Source organism: Ranitomeya imitator, chromosome 5 (assembly GCF_032444005.1).
Source record: "Ranitomeya imitator isolate aRanImi1 chromosome 5, aRanImi1.pri, whole genome shotgun sequence".
NCBI lineage: Eukaryota > Metazoa > Chordata > Amphibia > Anura > Dendrobatidae > Ranitomeya > Ranitomeya imitator.
Window position 1 is genome coordinate 550,297,735 of NC_091286.1, and position 13,636 is coordinate 550,311,370.

A 13,636-nucleotide genomic window follows, 5' to 3' on the forward strand; every position below is an offset into this window, starting at 1 on the left:
ATATCAATATTTTTTATTTTAATTCTTTATTTTCCACATCCCTATTGATTCGATACCGATACCCGATATCACAAAAATATCGGATCTCGGTATCGGAATTCCGATACCGCAAATATCGGCCGATACCCGATACTTGCGGTATCGGAATGCTCAACACTAGTCATCACCGATCATTTCTCAAAAATGATGCAAAAACCGCTACCACGGTTACCTTCTGCACGGGCCTTGGCAGCGTTGTTCATTAGACATATCTTCCGCCTGCATGGTATGCCAGACAAAATTGTCAGTGACCGGGGTCCCCAGTTTGCGTCTCGGTTCTGGAGAGAGCTCTGTCGTCTTCTCAGTATTGAGTTGAATCTCTCGTCCGCTTATCATCCCGAGACGAATGGGTTGGTAGAGAGGGCCAACCAGACCTTGGTCACATACCTGCGACATTTTGTTTCAGCCAGGCAGGATGACTGGGCATCCTTGCTATCATGGGCAGAGTTTGCACTGAACAACGCCGTAGCCGACTCCACTGGACAAACCCCATTCCTCCTCAACTATGGTCAGCATCCACGGGTACCTGTGCCTATGCCCGTGTCTTCCGCCGACTCCAGGGTGGCAGACTGGGCTGTGGAGGCACGGGATATTTGGGACCGCACTCAGGATGCCATTCAGGCCTCTAAGGAGAGAATGAGGTCCTCCGCCGATGCTCATCGGCGCCCCGCTCCGACCTTTGCTCCTGGCGACTTGGTGTGGCTCTCCGCCCGTAACATCAGGCTGCGAGTTGAGTCCACTAAATTTGCTCCTCGCTACTTGGGCCCATTCAAGGTCCTCGAGCAGGTTAATCCTATGGTCTATCGTTTGGCCCTTCCGCCACGCCTGGGTATCACCTACACCTTTCATGTGTCCCTCTTGAAACCCGTGTATATGTCCCGGTTCTCCGAGTCATCTGCTGGGACATCGGGTTCGTCTACGGACGATTATGAGGTGAACGCTATTTTGGGGTGCAAGGTGGTGCGTGGTAAAAAATTTTATTTGGTGGACTGGAAGGGTTATGGTCCCGAGGACAGGTCCTGGGAGCCTGTTGAGCACATTCGGGCTCCGCAGCTCATTGCTGCCTTCGAACGTAGCGAGGCCCAAGGAGGGGGGGGCCCTAGGAGGGGTGGTAATGTTAGGAGTCGAGTTTCCTCTGCTGCACAGAGGGAATCTCGATCCGTCTCCGCTGCGGTCTCCCATTCTCCTCCAGCCGCAGTGGAGTCTGCTCAGCAGGGACGTCGATCCCAGCGTCTCGCTCAGTCTGACTCTGTGCGAAGAGTTGCTGCTGCTTTTCCTGCTTCTGCCATTAAGGCCAGTACTGGGCAGCGGCGAGTGGACGTTTCTGGATCTAAGTCCTTGTTTGCACGCACTGAGCATGCCCAGGGCAAGTTCTCCTGTTGGAGATCGAGGGTCACATGCTCAGGTGCTGCAGCACATCCCATTGGTCCTTTTGGCAGGTCTTGGAAGGGCAAAAGTTCTGTAGCCACTTCCTGTGCTGCAACTATATAAACTGCGCATGACCGCACGGCCATGCGCTAGTATTGTCTTGTAAATATGTGTGTGTGTTGTGAGTGAAAGTCGCTCTTTAACCCCTTCATGACCCAGCCTATTTTGACCTTAAAGACCTTGCCGTTTTTTGCAATTCTGACCAGTGTCCCTTTATGAGGTAATAACTCAGGAACGCTTCAACGGATCCTAGCGGTTCTGAGATTGTTTTTTCGTGACATATTGGGCTTCATGTTAGTGGTAAATTTAGGTCAATAAATTCTGCGTTTATTTGTGATAAAAACGGAAATTTGGCGAAAATTTTGAAAATTTCGCAATTTTCACATTTTGAATTTTTATTCTGTTAAACCAGAGAGATATGTGACACAAAATAGTTAATAAATAACATTTCCCACATGTTTACTTTACATCAGCACAATTTTGGAAACAAAATTTTTTTTTGTTAGGAAGTTATAAGGGTTAAAATTTGACCAGCGATTTGTCATTTTTACAACGAAATTTACAAAACCATTTTTTTAGGGACCACCTCACATTTGAAGTCAGTTTGAGGGGTCTATGTGGCTGAAAATACCCAAAAGTGACACCATTCTAAAAACTGCACCCCTCAAGGTACTCAAAATCACATTCAAGAAGTTTATTAACCCTTCAGGTGCTTCACAGCAGCAGAAGCAACATGGAAGGAAAAAATGAACATTTAACTTTTTAGTCACAAAAATTATCTTTTAGCAACAATTTTTTTATTTTCCCAATGGTAAAAGGAGAAACTGAACCACGAAAGTTGTTGTCCAATTTGTCCTGAGTACGCTGATACCTCAAATGTGGGGGTAAACCACTGTTTGGGCGCACGGCAGGGCTTGGAAGGGAAGGAGCGCCATTTGACTTTTTGAATCAAAAATTGGCTCCACTCTTTAGCGGACACCATGTCACGTTTGGAGAGCCCCCGTGTGCCTAAAAATTGGAGCTCCCCCACAAGTGACCCCATTTTGGAAACTAGACGCCCCAAGGAACTTATCTAGATGCATAGTGAGCACTTTGAACCCCCAGGTGCTTCACAAATTAATCCGTAAAAATGAAAAAGTACTTTTTTTTCACAAAAAAATTCTTTTAGCCTCAATTTTTTCATTTTCACATGGGCAACAGGATAAAATGGATCCTAAAATGTGTTGGGCAATTTCTCCTGAGTACGCCGATACCTCATATGTGGGGGTAAACCACTGTTTGGGCACATGGTAAGGCTCGGAAGGGAAGGCGCGCCATTTGACTTTTTGAATGAAAAATTATTTCCATCGTTAGCGGACACCATGTCGCGTTTGGAGAGCTCCTGTGTGCCTAAACATTGGCGCTCCCCCACAAGTGACCCCATTTTGGAAACTAGACCCCCCAAGGAACTTATTTAGATGCCTAGTGAGCACTTTAAACCCTCAGGTGCTTCACAAATTGATCTGTAAAAATGAAAAAGTACTTTTTTTTCACAAAAAAATTCTTTTCGCCTCAATTTTTTCATTTTCACATGGGCAGTAGGGTAAAATGGATCATAAAATTTGTTGGGCAATTTCTCCCGAGTACGTCGATACCTCATATGTTGGGGTAAACCACTGTTTGGGCACTCGGCAGGGCTCGGAAGGGAAGGCGCGCCATTTGACTTTTTGAATGGAAAATTAGCTCCAATTGTTAGCGGACACCATGTCGCGTTTGGAGAGCCCCTGTGTGCCTAAACATTGGAGCTCCCCCACAAGTGACCCCATTTTGGAAACTAGACCCCCCAAGGAACTTATCTAGATGCATATTGAGCACTTTAAACCCCCAGGTGCTTCACAGAAGTTTATAACGCAGAGCCATGAAAATAAAAAATAATTTTTCTTTCCTCAAAAATGATTTTTTAGCCTGGAATTTCCTATTTTGCCAAGGATAATAGGAGAAATTGGACCCCAAATATTGTTGTCCTGTTTGTCCTGAGTACGCAGATACCCAATATGTGGGGGTAAACCACTGTTTGGGCGCACGGCAGGGCTCGGAAGGGATGGCACGCCATTTGGCTTTTTAAATGGAAAATTAGCTCCAATCATTAGCGGACACCATGTCACGTTTGGAGAGCCCCTGTGTGCCTAAACATTGGAGATCCCCCAGAAATGACACCATTTTGGAAACTAGACCCCCAAAGGAACTAATCTAGATGTGTGGTGAGGACTTTGAACCCCCAAGTGCTTCACAGAAGTTTATAACGCAGAGCCATGAAAAAAAAAAAAAATTATTTTCTCAAAAATGATCTTTTAGCCTGCAATTTTTTATTTTCCCAAGGGTAACAGGAGAAATTTGACCCCAAAAGTTGTTGTCCAGTTTCTCCTGAGTACGCTGATACCCCATATGTGGGGGTAAATCACTGTTTGGGCACATGCCGGGGCTCGGAAGTGAAGTAGTGACGTTTTGAAATGCAGACTTTGATGGAATGCTCTGTGGGCGTCACGTTGCGTTTGCAGAGCCCCTGATGTGGCTTAACAGTAGAAACCCCCCACAAGTGACCCCATTTTGGAAACTAGACCCCCAAAGGAACTTATCTAGATGTGTGGTGAGCACTTTGAACCCCCAAGCGCTTCATAGAAGTTTATAATGCAGAGCCGTGAAAATAATAAATACGTTTTCTTTCCTCAAAAATAATTATTTAGCCCAGAATTTTTTAATTTTCCCAAGGGTAACAGGAGAAATTTGACCCCAATATTTGTTGTCCAGTTTCTCCTGAGTATGGTGATACCCCATATGTGGGGGTAAACTACTGTTTGGGCACATGCCGGGGCTTGGAATTGAAGTAGTGACGTTTTGAAATGCAGACTTTGATGGAATGCTCTGCGGGCATCACGTTGCGTTTGCAGAGCCCCTGATGTGCCTAAACAGTAGAAACCCCCCACAAGTGACCCCATTTTGGAAACTAGACCCCGAAAGGAACTTATCTAGATGTGAGGTGAGCACTTTGAACCCCCAAGTGCTTCATAGAAGTTTATAATGCAGAGCCGTGAAAATAATAAATACGTTTTCTTTCCTCAAAAATAATTATTTAGCCCAGAATTTTTTATTTTCCCAAGGGTTACAGGAGAAATTGGACCCCAAAAGTTGTTGTCCAGTTTCTCCTGAGTACGCTGATACCCCAAGAGTGGGGGTAAACCACTGTTTGGGCACACGTCGGGGCTCAGAAGGGAAGTAGTGACTTTTGAAATGCAGACTTTGATGGAATGGTCTGCGGGTGTCACGTTGCGTTTGCAGAGCCCCTGGTGTGCCTAAACAGTAGAAACCCCCACAAGTGACCCCATTTTAGAAATTAGACCCCCAAGGAACTTATCTAGATATGTGGTGAGCACTTTGAACCCCCAAGTGCTTCACAGACGTTTACAACGCAGAGCCGTGAAAATAAAAAATCATTTTTCTTTCCTCAAAAATTATGTTTTAGCAAGCATTTTTTTTGATTCACAAGGGTAACAGGAGAAATTGGACCTCAGTAATTGTTGCGCAGTTTGTCCTGAGTATGTTGGTACCCCATATGTGGGGGTAAACCACTGTTTGGGCACACGTCAGGGCTCGGAAGTGAGGGAGCACCATTTGACTTTTTGAATACGAGATTGGCTGGAATCAATGGTGGCGCCATGTTGCGTTTGGAGACCCCTGATGTGCCTAAACAGTGGTAACCCCTCAATTCTACCTCCAACACTAACCCCAACACACCCCTAACCCTAATCCCAACTGTAGCCATAACCCTAAACACAACCCTAACCGCAACACACCCCTAACCACAACCCTAACCCCAACACACCCCTAACCATAACCACAACCCTAATTCCAACCCTAACCCTAAGGCTATGTGCCCACGTTGCGGATTCGTGTGAGATATTTTCGCACCATTTTTGAAAAATCCGCGGGTAAAAGGCACTGCGTTTTACCTGCGGATTTTCCGCGGATTTCCAGTGTTTTTTGTGCGGATTTCACCTGCGGATTCCTATTGAGGAACAGGTGTAAAACGCTGCGGAATCCGCACAAAGAATTGACATGCTGCGGAAAATACAACGCAGCGTTTCCGCGTGGTATTTTCTGCACCATGGGCACAGCGGATTTGGTTTCCATATGTTTACATGGTACTGTAAACCTGATGGAACACTGCTGCGAATCCGCAGCCAAATCCGCACCGTGTGCACATAGCCTAATTCTAAAGGTATGTGCACACGCTGCGGAAAACGCTGCGGATCCGCAGCAGTTTCCCATGAGTTTACAGTTCAATGTAAACCTACGGGAAACAAAAATCGCTGTGCCCATGCTGCGGAAAAACTGCACGGAAACGCAGCGGTTTACATTCCGCAGCATGTCACTTCTTTGTGCGGATTCCGCAGCGGTTTTACAACTGCTCAAATAGAAAATCGCAGTTGTAAAACCGCAGTGAAATGCGCAGAAAAACCGCGGTAAATCCGCCATAAATCCGCAGCGGTTTAGCACTGCGGATTTATCAAATCCGCAGCGGAAAAATCCGCAGAGGACCAGAATACGTGTGCACATACCGAAACCCTAACCCTAGCCCTAACCCTAACCCTACCCCTACCCCTAACCCTAACCCTACCCCTAACCCTAACCCTACCCCTAGCCCTAACCCTAACCCTAGCCCTAACCCTACCCCTACCCCTAACCCTACCCCTAACCCTACCCCTAACCCTAACCCTATTCTAACATTAGTGGAAAAAAAGAAATTTCTTTATTTTTTTATTGTCCCTACCTATGGGGGTGACAAAGGGGGGGGGGTCATTTATTATTTTTTTTATTTTGATCACTGAGATAGATTATATCTCAGTGATCAAAATGCACTTTGGAACGAATCTGCCGGCCGGCAGATTCGGCGGGCGCACTGCGCATGCGCCCGCCATTTTGGAAGATGGCGGCGCCCAGGGAGAAGACGGACGGGACCCCGGCTGGATCGGTAAGTATGATGGGGTGGGGGGGACCACGGGGGGGGGGGATCGGAGCACAGGGGGGGGAATCGGAGTGCGGGAGGGGTGGAACGGAGCACGGGGGGCGTGGAACGGAGCACGGGGGGGCTGGAATGGAGCACGGGGGGGTGGAACGGAGCACCGGGGGGGGGTGGATCGGAGTGCAGGGGGGGTGATTGGAGCACGGGGGGGTTATTGGAGCACGGGGGGAGCGGACAAGAGCACGGGGGGGAGCGGAGCACTGGACGGAGGGGAGCCGGAGCAGTGTACCGGCCAGATCGGAGGGCTGGGGGGGCGATCGGAGGGGTGGGGTGGGGGCACACTAGTATTTCCAGCCATGGCCGATGATATTTCAGCATCGGCCATGGCTGGATTGTAATATTTCACCCGTTATAATGGGTGAAATATTACAAATCGCTCTGATTGGCAGTTTCACTTTCAACAGCCAATCAGAGCGATCGTAGCCACGAGGGGGTGAAGCCACCCCCCCTGGGCTAAACTACCACTCCCCCTGTCCCTGCAGATCGGGTGAAATGGGAGTTAACCCTTTCACCCGATCTGCAGGGACGCGATCTTTCCATGACGCCGCATAGGCGTCATGTGTCGGAATGGCACCGACTTTCATGACGCCTACGTGGCGTCAAAGGTCGGGAAGGGGTTAAATAACCCTCCCTATTGAATGTCTGTTCGCGGAAGGTGTATGTTTGCTAATCTAGCGCCCAACTTATCCAACAGCACGAAACACACATTGCAGCGTCCTCTTGCTGTGTACGCCTGTACGGCGCCGTGCGCTTGCCTTGCGCTTTCCATACCCAAGCCAGTGTGGTTGGTGGCGTCCGTCAGTGCGGCATTGCTCGCACTCCTGTGCATTCATATATTTATATTTAGTTACCTTACACACCCAGTTGCGGTGTAGTGCCAGCGAGGGTCTAATCGGACTTCAATCCCAGTTGGGGTTAAGTACGCTGACTACTCGCTCGCGCTTTAGGTGCGGTACCGCGATCCTGTGACGCAACAGGATTGCTCCCTTCACGCTGGGTGAGGTTGAACCCACGTGTATATACTTTAGTGTACCGCCATATAGCCTGTATTTACTAGCAGGAGGTTTTCACCTGCACGGTGGACCCCGGACTGCGAACGCATCTATATCACCTTTCTTGGTGCGTTCCGCCAGTCCTAACACTCGGTTTGTTCAGTAAGTCGGGCCTCACTTTGCTAAATCTATTTCATCTCTGTGTTTGTATTTTCATCTTTACTCACCGTCATTATATGTGGAGGGCTGCCTTTTCCTTTGGGGAATTTCTCTGAGGCAAGGTAGGCTTTATTTTTCTATCTTCAGGGCTAGCTAGCTTCTTAGGCTGTGCCGAGTTGCATAGGGAGCGTTAGGCGCAATCCACGGCTATTTCTAGTGTGTTTGATAGGTTTAGGGATTGCGGTCAGCAGAGTTCCCACGTCCCAGAGCTCGTCCTTATTATCAGTAACTATCAGGTCATTCCGTGTGCTCTTAACCACCAGGTCCATTATTGTCCTGACCACCAGGTCATAACAGTACAGGTGGCCCAAAGTACTAATGCATCTCAATAGAGGGATAAGAGAAGTTCTGAGACCATTTTTTTTTTTTTAGCAGTGTGTTTTGTCTCTATTTTCCCCTTTACCTCTGGGTGGTTCACTTCACACTGGTGTAAACATGGACATTCAAGGTCTGTCCTCTTGGATGGATAATCTCACTACAAGGATACAAAACATTCAAGATTTTGTGGTTCAGAATCCGATGTCAGAGCCTAGGATTCCAATTCCTGATTTGTTTTTTGGTGATAGATCTAAGTTCTTGAAAAATAATTGTAAATTGTTTCTTGCCTTGAAACCTCGCTCCTCAGGTGACCCTGTTCAACAAGTAAAGATCATTATTTCTTTGTTACGTGGTGACCCTCAAGACTGGGCATTTTTCCTTGCGCCAGGAGATCCGGCATTGCGTGATGTTGATGCGTTTTTCCTGGCGCTTGGATTGCTTTATGACGAACCTAATTCAGTGGATCAGGCAGAGAAAATCTTGCTGGCTCTGTGTCAGGGTCAGGATGAAGCGGAGATATATTGTCAGAAGTTTAGAAAGTGGTCTGTGCTCACTCAGTGGAATGAATGTGCCCTGGCAGCAATCTTCAGAAAGGGTCTCTCTGAAGCCCTTAAGGATGTCATGGTGGGGTTTCCCATGCCTGCTGGTCTGAATGAGTCTGTGTCCTTGGCCATTCAGATCAATCGACGCTTGCGTGAGCGTAAAGCTGTGCACCATTTGGCGGTACTATCTGAGCATGGGCCTGAGCCTATGCAATGTGATAGGACTTTGACCAGAGCTGAACGGCAAGAACACAGACGTCGGAATGGGCTATGTTTTTACTGTGGTGATTCCACTCATGCTATCTCCGATTGTCCTAAGCGCACTAAGCGGTTCGCTAGGTCTGCCACCATTGGTACGGTACAGTCTAAATTTCTATTGTCTGTTACTCTGATTTGCTCTTTGTCATCCTATTCTGTTATGGCATTTGTGGATTCAGGCGCTGCCCTGAATTTGATGGACTTGGAGTATGCTAGGCGCTGTGGTTTTTTCTTGGAGCCCTTGCAGTATCCTATTCCATTGAGAAGAATTGATGCTACGCCTTTGGCCAAGAATAAGCCTCAGTATTGGACCCAATTGACCATGTGCATGGCTCCTGCACATCAGGAGGATATCCGCTTTCTGGTGTTGCATAATCTACATGATGTGGTCGTTTTGGGGTTGCCATGGTTACAGGTTCATAATCCAGTATTGGACTGGAAATCTATGTCTGTGTCCAGCTGGGGTTGCCAGGGGGTACATGGTGATGTTCCATTTTTGTCTATTTCGTCTTCCACTCCTTCTGAAGTTCCAGACTTTTTGTCGGATTATCAGGATGTATTTGATGAGCCCAAAGCCATTGCCCTACCTCCTCATAGGGATTGCGATTGTGCAATTAATTTGATTCCTGGTAGTAAGTTTCCTAAGGGCCGATTGTTCAATTTATCTGTGCCAGAACACGCCGCTATGCGGAGTAATATAAAGGAATCCTTGGAGAAAGTCCATATTCGCCCGTCGTCATCACCATTAGGAGCAGGGTTCTTTTTTGTGGCCAAGAAGGATGGTTCTTTGAGACCTTGTATTGCTTACCGCCTTCTTAATAAAATTACAGTCAAATTTCAGTATCCTTTGCCATTGCTGTCTGATTTGTTTGCTCGTATTAAAGGGGCTAGTTGGTTCACCAAGATAGATCTTCGAGGGGCGTATAATCTTGTGCGTATTAAAGAAGGAGATGAATGGAAAACAGCATTTAATACGCCCGAGGGCCATTTTGAGTACCTGGTTATGCCATTCGGGCTTTCCAATGCTCCATCAGTATTTCAGTCCTTTATGCATGACATCTTCCGAGAGTACCTGGATAAATTCCTGATTGTGTATTTGGATGATATTTTGGTCTTTTCGGATGATTGGGATTCGTGCGAATTCCTTGTTTGTGAAGGGGTCAAAGTGTCTCTTTGGAGTTCAGAAGGTTTCATTTTTGGGGTTCATTTTTTCCCCTTCTACTATCGAGATGGACCCTGTTAAAGTCCAGGCCATTTACGATTGGACTCAGCCGACATCTGTGAAGAGCCTGCAAAAGTTCCTGGGCTTTGCTAATTTTTATCGGCGCTTCATCGCTAATTTTTCTACTGTTGCTAAACCGTTGACTGATTTGACCAAGAAGGGTGCTGATGTGGTCAATTGGTCTTCTGCGGCTGTAGAGGCTTTTCAGGAGTTGAAGCGTCGTTTTTCTTCTGCCCCTGTGTTGTGCCAGCCAGATGTTTCGCTTCCGTTTCAGGTTGAGGTTGATGCTTCTGAGATTGGAGCAGGGGCTGTTTTGTCACAGAGAAGTTCTGATGGCTCGGTGATGAAGCCATGTGCTTTCTTTTCTAGAAAGTTTTCGCCTGCTGAGCGTAACTATGATGTTGGTAATCGTGAATTGTTGGCCATGAAGTGGGCATTCGAGGAGTGGCGTCATTGGCTGGAAGGAGCTAAGCATCGCGTGGTGGTCTTGACAGATCACAAGAATTTGACTTATCTTGAGTCTGCCAAACGGTTGAATCCGAGACAGGCTCGATGGTCGTTATTTTTCTCCCGTTTTGATTTTGTGGTTTCGTACCTTCCGGGCTCTAAGAATGTGAAGGCTGATGCCCTGTCAAGGAGTTTTGTGCCTGACTCTCCGGGTGTTCCTGAGCCGGCGTGTATTCTCAAAGAGGGGGTAATTTTGTCTGCCATCTCCCCTGATTTGCGGCGGGTGCTGCAAAAATTTCAGGCTGATAGACCTGACCGTTGCCCAGCAGAGAAACTGTTTGCCCCTGATAGATGGATTAGTAGAGTTATCTCTGAGATTCATTGTTCAGTGTTGGCTGGGCATCCTGGAATCTTTGGTACCAGAGATTTGGTGGCTAGATCCTTCTGGTGGCCGTCTTTGTCGCGGGATGTGCGTTCTTTTGTGCAGTCCTGTGGGACTTGTGCTCGGGCTTAGCCCTGCTGTTCTCGTGCCAGTGGGTTGCTTTTGCCCTTGCCGGTCCCGAAGAGGCCCTGGACGCATATTTCTATGGATTTTATTTTGGATCTCCCCGTCTCTCAAAAGATGTCGGTCATTTGGGTGGTTTGTGATCGCTTTTCTAAGATGGTCCATTTAGTACCTTTGTCTAAATTGCCTTCCTCCTCTGATTTGGTGCCATTATTTTTCCAGCATGTGGTTCGTTTACATGGTATCCCGGAGAACATCGTTTCTGACAGAGGTTCCCAGTTTGTTTCAAGGTTTTGGCGATCCTTTTGTGCTAGGATGGGCATTGATTTGTCTTTTTCCTCGGCTTTCCATCCTCAGACAAATGGCCAAACCGAACGAACTAATCAAACTTTGGAAACATATCTGAGATGCTTTGTTTCTGCTGATCAGGATGATTGGGTGTCCTTTTTGCCGTTGGCTGAGTTCGCCCTTAATAATCGGGCCAGCTCGGCTACTTTGGTTTCGCCCTTTTTCTGCAATTCTGGTTTCCATCCTCGTTTCTCTTCAGGGCAGGTTGAGTCTTCAGATTGTCTTGGTGTAGATACTGTGGTGGATAGGTTGCAGCAGATTTGGACTCATGTGGTGGACAATTTGACATTGTCCCAGGAGAAGGCTCAACGTTTCGCTAACCGCCAGCGCTGTGTGGGTCCCCGACTTCGTGTTGGGGATTTGGTTTGGTTGTCGTCTCGTTATGTTCCTATGAAGGTTTCCTCTCCTAAGTTTAAGCCTCGTTTCATTGGTCCGTATAAGATTTCTGAGGTTATCAATCCTGTGTCATTTCATTTGGCCCTTCCTGCTTCTTTTGCCATCCATAATGTGTTCCATAGGTCGTTATTGCGGAGATACGTGGCGCCTGTGGTTCCATCCATTGATCCTCCTGCCCCGGTGTTAGTTGAGGGGGAGTTGGAGTATGTGGTGGAGAAGATTTTGGATTCTCGTGTTTCGAGACGGAAACTCCAGTACCTCGTCAAGTGGAAGGGTTATGGTCAGGAAGATAATTCCTGGGTTTTTGCCTCTGATGTTCATGCTGCCGATCTGGTTCATGCCTTTCATTTGCCTCATCCTGGTCGGCCTGGGGCTCTGGTGAGGGTTCGGTGACCCCTCCTCAAGGGGGGAGTACTGTTGTGAATTCTGTTGCCGGGCTCCCTCCTGTGGTCATGAATGGTACTTCAGCTGGTTCTGTCCATGGACTTCCTCTTGTGGGTGTTTCTGAGTTTCACAGGTGACGAGGTTAATTCGTTAGCTGCTGCTCTATTTAACTCCACTTAGATCTTTTCTCCATGCCACCTGTCTATGTTCCAGTATTGGTCTAGTTCTCTTCTGGATCGTTCTTGTGACCTGTCTTCCCATCAGAAGCTAAGTTCCAGCTTGTATTTCTTGGGTTTGCTATTTTTCTGTCCAGCTTGCTATTTAATTTGTTGTCTTGCTTGCTGGAAGCTCTGGGACGCAGAGGGAGCGCCTCCGCACCATGAGTCGGTGCGGAGGGTCTTTTTGCGCCCTCTGCGTGGTCTTATTGTAGGTTTTTGTGCTGACCGCAAAATAACCTTTCCTATCCTCGGTCTGTTCAGTAAGTCGTGCCTCACTTTGCTAAATCTATTTCATCTCTGTGTTTGTATTTTCATCTTTACTCACCGTCATTATATGTGGGGGGCTGCCTTTTCCTTTGGGGAATTTCTCTGAGGCAAGGTAGGCTTTATTTTTCTATCTTCAGGGCTAGCTAGTTTCTTAGGCTGTGCCGAGTTGCATAGGGAGCGTTAGGCACAATCCACGGCTATTTCTAGTGTGTTTGATAGGTTTAGGGATTGCGGTCAGCAGAGTTCCCACGTCCCAGAGCTCGTCCTTATTATCAGTAACTATCAGGTCATTCCGTGTGCTCTTAACTACCAGGTCCATTATTGTCCTGACCACCAGGTCATAACACCCTTCCCAGAATAAAAATACCAGTCTTCACATAAGAGTCTCCAATTCTGGCACTTCACCTTTGCTCCTCCTGATTGCCATGGAGCAATTTGCCAGGGTTGCCCATCTGGCTCATCGTTACTCGGACGTGTCCGCTCTTCGCCAGTCATTACACTGGCTGCCCATTTATTACAGGATACAATTCAAAGTACTTGTTCTCACCCACAAAGCTCTGTACAGCACGGCACCCCCATACATCTCCTCCCTCATTTCAGTCTATCGGCCTAACTGACCGCTGCGCTCTGCAAATGACTTTCGACTAACGCTAATCCGTACCTCCCACTCCCGACTCCAAGACTTCTCCCATGCTGCACCAATTCACTGGAATCCTCTACCCCAAGATATTAGGACCATCCACAATTTGCATAGTTTTAGGCGCTCGCTCAAAACATATTTGTTCAGAGCGGCCTACCACGGTCACTAATCAAACTCATTTTATGTTTGTGTGTGTAGCCCATTCACTATCTCCATCTATCCCCCACCCCCTGAAGATGGCTGGACCATCATTGTAAATACATCATTTTAAATACACACCTGTGCTTTGTATCTCCCCCACCTCATTGTAGATTGTAAGCTCTCACGAGCAGGGTTGTCTTATTTCACTTTAAT